The sequence below is a fragment of the Leucopleurus acutus genome (assembly GCF_964270905.1).
Source record: "Leucopleurus acutus genome assembly, chromosome: 5".
NCBI lineage: Eukaryota > Metazoa > Chordata > Mammalia > Artiodactyla > Delphinidae > Leucopleurus > Leucopleurus acutus.
The window spans coordinates 33,264,892-33,277,203 of NC_139147.1; positions in this window are offsets into that span (position 1 = coordinate 33,264,892).

A 12,312-nucleotide genomic window follows, 5' to 3' on the forward strand; every position below is an offset into this window, starting at 1 on the left:
TATTTCTGCCTTGCAAACTGGTTCATCTATACCATTTTTCTAGGTTCCACATATATGCATTAATATACGATATTTGTTTTTCTCTTTCTGACTTACTTCACTCTGTATGACAGTCTCTAGGTCCATCCACATCTCTACAAATGACCCAATTTCATTCCTTTTTATGGCTGAGTAGTATTCCATTGTATATATGTACCACATCTTCTTTATCTATTCGTCTGTCGATGGGCATTTAGGTTACTTCCATGACCTGGCTATTGTAAATAATGCTGCAATGAACATTGGGGGTGCACGTCTCTTTTTGAATTATGGTTTTCTCAGGGTATATGCCCAGTAGTGGGATTGCTGGGTCATATTGTAACTCTATTTTTAGTTTTATAAAGAACCTCCATACTGTTCTCTATAGTGGCTGTATCAATTTTCATTCCCACCAACAGTGCAAGAGGGTTCCCTTTTCTCCACACCCTCTGCAGCATTTGTTGTTTGTAGATTTTCTGATGATGCCCATTCTAACTGGTGTGAGGTGATACCTCCTTGAAATTTTGATTTGAATTTCTCTAATGATTACTGATGTTGAGCAGCTTTACATGTGCTTCTTGGCCATCTGTATGTCTTCTTTGGAGACATGTCTATTTAGGTCTTCTGCCCATTTCTTGATTGGGTTGTTTATTTTTTTTTAATATTGAGTTGCATGAGCTGTTTATATATTTTGGAGATGAATCTTTTGTCCATTTATTCATTTGCCAATATTTTCTCCCATTCTGAGGGTTGTCTTATCATCTTGTTTATAGTTTCCTTTGCTGTACAAAAGCTTTTAAGTTTCATTAGGTCCCATTTGTTTATTTTTTTATTTCCATTACTCTAGGAGGTAGGGCAGAAAGATCTTGCTGTGATTTACGTCAAAGAGTGTTCTGCTATATTTTCCTCTAAGAGTTTTATAGTGTCTGGTCTTACATTTAGGTCTTTAATCCATTTTGAGTTTATTTTTGTGTATGGTGTTAGGGAGTGTTCTAATTTCATTCTTTTACATGTAGCTGTCCGGTGTTCCCAGCACCACTTATTGAAGAGACTGTCCTTTCTCCATTGTATATCATGCATTCTTTGTCATAGATTAGTTGACCATAAGTGTGTGGGTTTATCTCTGGGCTTTCTATTCTGTTCCATTGATCTATATTTCTGTTTTTGTGACAGTATCATATTGTCTTGATTACTGTAGCTTTGTAGTATAGTCTGAAGTCAGGGAGTCTGATTCCTCCAGCTGTTTTTTTCCCTCAAGATTGCTTTGGCTATTTGATGTCTTTTGTGTCTTCACACAAATTTTAAGATTTTTTTTCTAGTTCTGTAAAAAATGCCATTGGTAATTTGATGGGGATTGCATTGAATCTGTAGATTACTTTGGGTAGTATGGTCATTTTCACAATATTGATTCTTCCAATATAAGAACATGGTATATCTCTCCATCTATTTGTGTCATCTTTAATTTCTTTCATCAGTATCTTATAGTTTTCTGAGTACAGATCTTTTACTTCCTTAGGTAGGTTTATTCCTAGGTATTTTGTTCTTTTTGTTGTAATGGTGAATGGGATTGTTTCCTTCATTTCTCTTTCTTATCTTTTGTTGTTAGTGTATAGGAATGCAAGAGATTTCTGTGCATTAATTTTGTATTCTGCTACTTCACCAAATTTATTATCTCTAGTAGTGTTCTGGTGGTATCTTTAGGATTATCTGTGTATAGTATCATGTCATCTGCAAACAGTGATAGTTTTACTTCTTCTTTTCCAATTTGTATTCCTTTTATTTCTTTTCTTCTCTGATCAATGTGGCTAAGACTTCTAAAACTATGTTGCATAATAGTGGTGAGAGTGGACATCCTTGTCTTGTTCCTGATCTTAGAGGAAATGCTTTCAATTTTTCACCATCGAGAATGATTTTTGCTGTGGATTGTCATATATGGCCTTTATTGTGTTGAGGTAGATTCCCTCTATGCCCACTTTCTGGAGAGTTTTTATCATAAATGGGTGTTGAATTTTGCTAAAAGCTTTTTCTGCATCTATCTAGATGGTCATACGGTTTTTATTCTTCACTAAGTTAATACAGTTTATCACATTGGTTGATTTGCGTATATTGAATAACCCTTGCATCCCTGGGATAAATCTCACTTGATCATGGTGTATGATCCTTTTAATGTGTTGTTGGATTCTTTCTGCTAGTATTTTGTTGAGAATTTTTGCATCTATATTGATCAGTGATATTGGTAGTGAACTGGTAGATTTTTGTAGTATCTTTTTCTGGTTTTGGTATCAGGCTCATCGTGGCCTTGTAGAATGAGTTTGGGAGTGTTCCTTCCTCTGCAATTTTTTGAAAGAGTTTGAGGAGGATGGGTATTAACCCTTCTCTAAATGTTTGAAAGAATTCACCTGTGAAGCCATCTGGTCTTGGACTTTTGTTTGTTGGAAGATTTTTAATCACAGTCTTAATTTCATTACCTGTGATTTTTCTGTTCATATTTTCTATTTCTTCCTGGTTCAGTCTTGGAAGGTTATACCTTTCTAAGAATTTGTCCATTTCTTCCAGGTTGTCCATTTTATTGGCATAGAGTTGCTTGTAGTAGTTGCAGGATGCTTTGTATTTTTTGCGGTGTCCATTGTAACTTCTTCTTTTTCATTTCTAATTTTATTGATTGAGTCCTCTCCTTCTTTTTCTTGATGAGTCTGCCTAAAGGTTTATCAATTTTGTTTATCTTCTCAAAGAACCAGCTTTCAGTTTTATTAATCTTTGCTATTGTTTTCTTTGTTTCTATTTCATTTATTTCTGTGTTGAACCTTACGATTTCTTTCCTTGTACTAACTTTGGGTTTTGTTTGTTCTTCTTTCTCTAGTTCCTTTAGGTGTAAGTTTAGATTGTTTATTTGAGGCTTTTCTTGTTTCTTGAAGTAGGAATGTATTGCTATAAACTTCTCTCTTAAAACTGCTTTTGCTTCATCCCATAGGTTTTGGATCATTGTGTTTTCATTGTCATTTGGCTCTAGGTATTTTCTGATTTCCTCTTTGATTTCTTCAGTGATCTCTTGGTTATTTAGTAATGTATTGTTTAGCCTCTATGTGTTAGTGTTATTTATGTCTTTTTCCTGTAATTTATTTCTAATCTCATAGTGTTGTGGTCAGAAAAGATGCTTGATATGATTTCAATTTTCTTAAATTTACCAAAGCTTGCTTTGTGACCCAAGATGTGATCTATCCTGGAGAATGTTCCGTTTGCACTCGAGAAGAAAGTGTAATCTGCTGTTTCCAGCAGAATGTCCTATAAATATCACTTAAATCTATCTGGCCTATTGTGTCATTTAAAGCTTGTGTTTTCTTATTAATTTTCTGTCTGGATGATCTGTCCATTTGTGTAAGTGAGGTGTTAAAGTCCCCCACTATTATTGTGTTACTGTCAACTTCCTCTTTTAAAGCTGTTAGCATTTGCCTTATGTATTGAGGGGCTCTTATGTTGGGTGCATATATATTTATAATTGTTATATTTTCTTCTTGGATTGATCCCTTGATCATTATGTAGTGTTCTTCCTTGTCTCTTGTAACATTCTTTATTTTAGATTCTATTTTATCTGATATGAGTATTGCTACTCTAGCTTTCTTTTGATTTCCATTTGCATAGAATATCTTTTTCCATCCCCTCACTTTCAGTCTGTATGTGTCCCTAGGTCTGAAGTGGGTCTCTTGTAGACAGCATATATATGGGTCTTTTTTTGTTTGTTTCCATTCAGTGAGCCTGTGTCTCTGCGTTGGAGCATTTAATCCATTCACATTTAAGGTAATTATCATTATGTACATTCATGTTATCATTTTCTTAATTGTTTTGAGTTTGTTTTCTGCAGGTCCTTTTATTCTGTTGTGTTTCCCATGTAGAGAAGTTTCTTTAGCATTTGCTGTAGAGATGATTTGGTGGTGCTGAATTTTCTTAGCTTTTGCTTGTCTGTAAAGCTTTTGATTTTTTTGTCGAAGCTGAATGAGATCCTTGCTGGGTAGAATAACCTTGGCTGTAGGTTTTTCCCTTTCTTCAATTTAAATAAGTTGTACCACTCCCTTCTGGCTTGTAGAGTTTCTGCTGAGAAATCAGCTGTTAACTTTATGTGAGTTCACTTTTATGTTATTTGTTGTTTTTCCCTCATTGCTTTTAATAATTTTTCTTTGTCTTAAATTTTTGTCCCTTTGATTACTATGTGTCTCCGTGTGTTTCTCCTTGAGATTATCCTAACTGGGAGTCTCTGCACTTCCTGGACTTGGGTGGCTATTTCCTTTCCCATGTAAGGGAAATTTTCAACTATAATCTCTTCAAATATTTTCTCAGGTCCTTTCTTTCTCTCTTCTCCTTCTGTGACCCCTATATTGCAAATGTTGGTGCATTTAATGTTGTCTCAGAAGTCTCTTAGGTTGTCTTCACTTCTTTCCTTTCTTTTTTCTTTATTCTGTTCCATGGCAGTGAATTCCACCATTCTGTCTTCCAGGTCACTTATCCATTTTTCTGCCTCAGTTATTCTGCTATTGATTCCTTCTAGTGTATTTTTCATTTCAGTTATTGTATTGTTCATCTCTGTTTGTTTCTTCTTTAATTCTTCTAGGCCTTTGTTAATCATTTCTTGCATCTTCTGGATCTTTGCCTCCATTTTTTTCCGAGGTCCTGGATCATCTTTACTATCATTATTCTGAATTCTTTTTTGGAAGGTTGCCTATCTCCACTTCATTTAGTTGTTTTTCTGGGGTTTCATCTTGTTACTTCATCTGGTACATACTCCTCCGCATTTTCTTTTTGTTTATCTTTCTGTGACTGTGGTTTTCTTTCCACAGGCTGCAGGATTGTAGACTTTCTTGCCTCTTCTGTATGCCCTTTGGTTGATGAGGCTTTCTAAGCAGCTTGTGCAAGCTTCCTGATGGGAGGGACTGGTGATGGGTAGTGCTGTGTGTTCCTGTGGTGGCAGAGCTCAGTAAAACTTTAATCCATTTGTCTGCTAATGCGTGGGGCTGAGTTCCCTCCCCATTGGTTGCTTGGCCTCAAATGATCTAGCCTTGAATGCTGCAGGTTCTTTGGTAGGTCTTATCTTATGGCGGACTCAAGGAGGGCTCACGCCAAGAAGTATTTCCCCGAACTTCTGCTGTCAGTGTCCTTGTCCCTGCGGTTAGCCACAGCTGCCCCCCGCCTCTGTAGGAAACCCTCCAGCACTAACGGGTAGGTCTTGTTCAGTCTCCTATGGAGTCACTACTCCTTCCCCTTGGATCTTGATGAGCGCATTACTTTGTGTGTATCCTCCAAGAGTGGAGTCTCTGTTTTCTCCAGTCCTGTCAAAGTCCTGCAATCAAATCCCGCTAGCCTTCAAAGTCTGATTCTCTGGGAATTCCTCCTCCTATTGCTGGACCCCCAGGTTGGGAAGGGTGACTATGGGCTCAGAACCTTCACTGAAGTGGGTGGACTTCTGTTGTATAATTGTTCTCCAGCTTGTGAGTCACCCACCCAGTGGTTTTGGGATTTAATTTTATTGTTATTGCACCCTTCCTATCATCTCATTTTGTCTTCTCCTTTGTCTTTAGATGTGAGATATCTTTTTTGGTGAGTTCCAGTGTCTTCCTGTTGATGATTGTTCAGCAGTTAGTTGTGATTCCACTGCTCTCGCAAGAGGGAGTGAGCGCAAATACTTCTACTCCACCATCTTGAACCCAGGATAAAATTTTTAAGATGCACTTTGAATGAAGCAAAGCAATCAATCTGTCAGAATACACGCATACACATATTTTGAAATTCCTTTCATCTAGTGCTCAAACTGTATAAAAATAAATATTTTTCATATATGCAGACAGATAAGCTAAACTAGTTATTTAAAAAAAATAAAGCAATGCTAAGAACAAAAACCATGGTAAAATTTGGGTTAGTGGTAGGGTTTAGGGAAGAAGATGAATTTGAGGATGGAATCTTAGGCATTTACAAGATAATTGGTATTCTCTCTCTTAAGATGATGAGTGGGTACATGATATTTATTTTTGAGTATTCTTTCTCTTACTTATATCTTATCTAAATATTATTTTGTATTTTTGTAATTTTTCATAATTAATTAAAGTGGTGTATGCTACAAGTGTGAAGTTCTATAAGATTAGTATCAGCACCGTGACATTATAACTATTATTGATGATAAAAATAGTAAATAATATTTTCTGATACATAAAACATATTTCAAAAATATAAGATACATAAAACACATTTCACAAGAAATATATAGGCAATTCATAAGTCAGATACAGTAAAGACAAACCAGTGAAGCTATTCTAGCAGAGAAAATATTAAGTACCATGGACATTTCTATGCCTGTTCTGTCATTCTCATGGAAAGTGGTTATCTTTGGGTACTTATAATCTTCACTTTCCCATTTAGTTTTAAGTAGACTATATCTATCTATCTATCTATATCTATCTATCTATCTATCTATCTATCTATCTATCTATCTATCTATAGATAGATAGTTTTTTTCCATTTAGTTTTAAGTATATATATGGTTTTGAATAAGCAGGGGTCATCATAATTACAAAGTATTTTCCTGTAAGGATTCTTCCTTTTTTTTTTTTTTTTACAAACAGTCAGAAATACAAACAAAATATTTTTCTAAGGGTTGGAATTCCCAGGGAATACATCAGTAAGATGGATCTAGTTGTCATCACATATGCCTGTTTTTATAATGCAGTGCATTCCTAGAAACCTCATCTTTGGCTATGCTATCAGCAAGTAAAATGTTTAACTCTATTAATTTATCTGTCTCAAGATATTTGACATTAATGACAAAATTATGAACCAAACATGTCAAATTTGACTTACTTGGCCTTTGATGCATATTGGTGTCTTGGCAATGGAAGCATGCATTCTATCAGAAAGAATAGCAACTCTTTAAAGACAAAATCTTCCCCAACACTGGAGGAGATGAAATTTCTCTGTTCTACCCCATTTCCCTCAACCAAAGTAGTTGTCATTACAATCTAGAACTTTCCCATGTGTGCCTAAAGGATGCAGGGTGGCAAATGTTTTGATATTTCTAAAGAATATTCAATATCTGGAATATCTCAGTGCAATTAAAATGATATTAATAACATCAAATACTCTAATAGTACTCACGTTTCAGGAAATAGTCTAAGTACTTTAAACATAATAAATGGTTTAATTCTTAAAATTGCATGAGGTAGCAATATTATTAACTTTATTTTATAAATGAATAAACTGAAACACAGAGTAGTTAAGAAGACCTGTATAAGAGAATTTAAACGCAGGAATATGTCTTTAAAATTTCTTACTCTTAGTTGCTAAATGATACAGCTCCAAATGCATTTAGAAGGTGGGCCAAAGCTGGAGTATATGCAAATGTAGACAGGATAAAAAATCTAAATTGGTTAAAGTTAAATCTCTGGGAAACTTAATTATGGATGGGGGCAGGGGTAATAGATTGGTGCCAGCAAAATACGTCATAGCTACTGTCAAGAGGATAGACTTATCGAAAAAAATGAAAAAAAAAGACAGGTGGAAAAAAAAAGAGGGCTTCAGATAAAAAGGTCAAAGTGAGGTTAGTTATCATTTAGTACTTTGGAAAGTTCCCTGGGAATGCTCAATTTAACCTCTGCAGAATTTGACCTGCTGTCTTTTAGTTTTACATTCTCCAGGTGCAGAATTAGTTTTCCTTCCTTGTTTACTCAGTATTTGTCTTTTTTAACACTTTTGTTTTGAAAAACTCTCCATCTGAAGAGAGTTTTAAGTGCATAACAAAGATGTTTCCCCTCTAAAACATTTGAGAGTTACTATCAAATTGTGCATAACTTTGACTTGTCCCTTTGTTGATGATGTTAACTTTAATCAGTAATTAAAGTGATGCCTGATAAGCTACTCAATTGTATTACTCTTTTCCTCTTTGTAATTAACAAGTTTTTGTTGGGAGGTATTTTGAAAGTATGTAAATAATTACAGATGTAAAAGTAAATGCATACAAACATATCTCCTTCATTCTATGAGTAACTCTTTGTGTCAGTCTGATCTTACAGCATCTCTGCCCCAACCCTAAAATCAGTATTTTCTTCAGTCATGACTCCTATTATCACATAATACATACATAAGTGTATGTACATGTTTGCGTGTTTTTCTATGTATAAATATATGTATAAATAGAGTTAACTCAATCCCCTATATATATCGAATCTCCCTTGACTTCTGCCGTCCTGTCCCCTATCCATGCAGACATCACCCTTACCCTACTAGTTCTCTGACACCCCATGCTGAGCCACAGTGCCATGAAGAATTCCTCACTCTGCCAGGACTCTAATACTCTGTATCTGGATGCTCTAGACTAATTTCTTTTTTTTAAGACCAAATAACCATATTAAGACTTTCAAAAGTCTTCTTACGTTATATTAGATAGAAAAGATATTTCTCACCTGACTTGATTGGCTAAAATGTTGTATAAAACCCAAGAGAGGCAGGTCAGTCTATTATCTCAGTTTCAATATCCCCCTGATTATTAGGTTTTTCATATTCTTTTTTTTTTCCTTTTTTTTTTAACATCTTTATTGGGGTATAATTGCTTTACAATGGTGTGTTAGTTTCTGCTTTATAACAAAGTGAATCAGTCATACATATACGTATGTTCCCATATGTCTTCCCTCTTGCGTCTCCCTCCCTCCCACCCTCCCTATCCCACCCCTCCAGGCTGTCACAAAGCACCGAGCAAATATCCCTGTGCTATGCGGCTGCTTCCCACTAGCTATCTACCTTACTACGTTTGTTAGTGTGTATATGTCCATGACTCTCTCTCGCCCTGTCACAGCTCATCCTTCCCTGTCCCCATAACCTCAAGTCCGTTCTCCAGTAGGTCTGTGTATTTATTCCTGTCTTACCCCTAGGTTCTTCATGACATTTTTTTCTTAAATTCCATATACATGTGTTAGCATACGGTATTTGTCTTTTTCTTTCTGACTTACTTCACTCTGTATGACAGACTCTAGGTCTATCCACCTCATTACAAATAGCTCAATTTCGTTTCTTTTTATGGCTGAGTAATATTCCATTGTATATATGTGCCACATCTTCTTTATCCATTCATCTGATGATGGGCACTTAGGTTGTTTCCACCTCTGGCCTATTGTAAATAGAGCTGCAATGAACATTTTGGTACATGACTCTTTTTGAATTTTGGATTTTTCAGGGTATATGCCCAGTAGTGGGATTGCTGGGTCATATGGTAGTTCTATTTGTAGTTTTTTAAGGAACCTCCATACTGTTCTCCATAGTGGCTGAACCAATTCACATTCCCACCAGCAGTGTAAGAGTGTTCCCTTTTCTACACACCCTCTCCAGCATTTATTGTTTCTAGATTTTCTGATGATGGCCATTCTGACCAGTGTGAGATGATATCTCACTGTAGTTTTGATTTGCATTTCTCTAATGATTAATGATGTTGAGCATTCTTTCATGTGTTTGTTGGCAGTCTGTATATCTTCTTTGGAGAAATGTCTATTTAGGTCTTCTGTCCATTTTTGGATTGGGTTGTTTGTTCCTTTGTTATTGAGCTGCATGAGCTGCTTGTAAATTTTGGAGATTAATCGTTTGTCAGTTGCTTCATTTGCAAATATTTTTTCCCATTCTGAGGGTTGTCTTTTCGTCTTCTTTATGGTTTCCTTTGCTGTGCAAAAGCTTTGAAGTTTCATTAGGTCCCATTTGTTAATTTTTGTTTTTATTTCCATTACTCTAGGAGGTGGGTCAGAAAGGATCTTGCTGTGATTAATGTCATAGAGTGTTCTGCCTATATTTTCCTCTAAGAGTTTGATAGTTTCTGGCCTTACATTTAGGTCTTTAATCCATTTTGAGCTTATTTTTGTGTATGGTGTTAGGGAGTGATCTAATCTCATACTTTTACATGTACCTGTCCAGTTTTCCCAGCACCACTTATTGAAGAGGCTGTCCTTTCTCCACTGTACATTCCTGCCAACTTTATCAAAGATAAGCTGTCCATATTTGTATGGGTTTATCTCTGGGCTTTCTATCCTGTTCCATTGATCTATATTTCTGTTTTTGTGCCAGTACCATACTGTCTTGATTACTGTAGCTTTGTAGTAGAGTCTGAAGTCAGGGAGCCTGATTCCTCCAGCTCCATTTTTCGTTCTCAAGATTGCTTTGGCTATTCGGGGTCTTTTGTGTTTCCATACAAATTGCGAAATTTTTTGTTCTAGTTCGTGAAAAATGCCAGTGGTAGTTTGATAGGGATTGCATTGAATCTATAGATTGCTTTGGGTCATAGAGTCATTTTCACAATGTTGATTCTTCCAATCCAGGAACATGGTATACCTCTCCATCTATTTGTATCATCTTTAATTTCTTTCATCGGTGTCTTATAATTTTCTGCATACAGGTCTTTTGTCTCCTTAGGTAGGTTTATTCCTAGATATTTTATTCTTTTTGTTGCAATGGTAAATGGGAGTGTTTTCTTGATTTCACTTTCAGATTTTTCATCATTAGTATATAGGAATGCCAGAGATTTCTGTGCATTAATTTTGTATCCTGCTACTTTACCAAATTCATTGATTAGCTCTAGTAGTTTTCTGGTAGCATCTTTAGGATTCTCTATGTATAGTATCATGTCATCTGCAAAGAGTGACAGCTTTACTTCTTCTTTTCCGATTTGGATTCCTTTTATTTCCTTCTCTTCTCTGATTGCTGTGGCTAAAACTTCCAAAACTATGTTGAATAAGAGTAGTGAGAGTGGACAACCTTGTCTTGTTCCTGATCTTAGTGGAAATGCTTTCAGTTTTTCACCATTGAGGATGATGTTTGCTGTGGGTTTGTCATATATGGCCTTTATTATGTTGAGGAAAGTTCCCTCTATGCCTACTTTCTGCAGGGTTTTTATCATAAATGGGTGTTGAATTTTGTCAAAAGCTTTTTCTGCATGTATTGAGATGATCATATGGTTTTTCTCCTTCAATTTGTTAATATGGTTTATCACATTGATAGATTTGCGTATATTGAAGAATCCTTGCATTCCTGGAATAAACTCCACTTGATCATGGTGTATGATCCTTTTAATGTGCTGTTGGATTCTGTTTGCTAGTATTTTGTTGAGGAGTTTTGCATCTATGTTCATCAGTGATATTGGCCTGTAGTTTTCTTTCTTTGTGACATCCTTGTCTGGTTTTGGTATCAAGGTGATGGTGGCTTCATAGAAGGAATTGGCAGTGTTCCTCCCTCTGCTATATTTTGGAAGAGTTTGAGAAGGATAAGTGTTAGCTCTTCTCTAAATGTTTGATAGAATTCGCCTGTGAAGCCATCTGGTCCTGGGCTTTTGTTTGTTGGAAGATTTTTAATCACAGTTTCAATTTCAGTGCTTGTGATTGGTCTATTCATATTTTCTATTTCTTCCTGATTCAGTCTTGGCAGGTTGTGCATTTCTAAGAATTTGTCCATTTCTTCCAGATTGTCCATTTTATTGGCATAGAGTTGCTTGTAGTAATCTCTCATGATCTTTTTTATTTCTGCAGTGTCAGTTGTTACTTCACCTTTTTCATTTCTAATTCTATTGATTTGAGTCGTTTTCCTTTTTTTCTTGATGAGTCTGGCTAGTGGTTTATCTATTTTGTTTATCTTCTCAAAGAACCAGCTTTTAGTTTTATTGATCTTTGCTATTGTTTCCTTCATTTCTTTTTCATTTATTTCTGATCTGATTTTTATGATTTCTTTCCTTCTGCTAGCTTTGGGGTATTTTTGTTCTTCTTTCTCTAATTGCTTGAGGTGCAAGGTTAGGTTGTTTATTCGAGATTTTTCCTGCTTCTTAAGGTGGGCTTGTATTGCTATAAACTTTCCCCTTAGAACTGCTTTTGCTGTATCCCATAGGTTTTGGGTCGTTGTGCCTCCCTTGTCCTTTGTTTCTAGGTATTTTTTTATTTCCTCTTTGATTTCTTCAGTGATCACTTCATTATTAAGTAATGTATTGTTTAGCTTCCATGTGTTTGTATTTTTTACAGATCTTTTCCTGTAATTGATATCTAGTCTCATGGCATTGTGGTCAGAAAAGATACTTGATACAATTTCAATTTTCTTAAATTTACCAAGGCTTGATTTGTGACCCAGGATATGATCTATCCTGGAGAATGTTCCATGAGCACTTGAGAAAAATGTGTATTCTGTTGTTTTTGGATGGAGTGTCCTATAAATATCAATTAAGTCCATCTTGTGTAATGTATCATTTAAAGCTTGTGTTTCCTTATTTATTTTCATTTTGGATGATCTGTCCATGGGTGA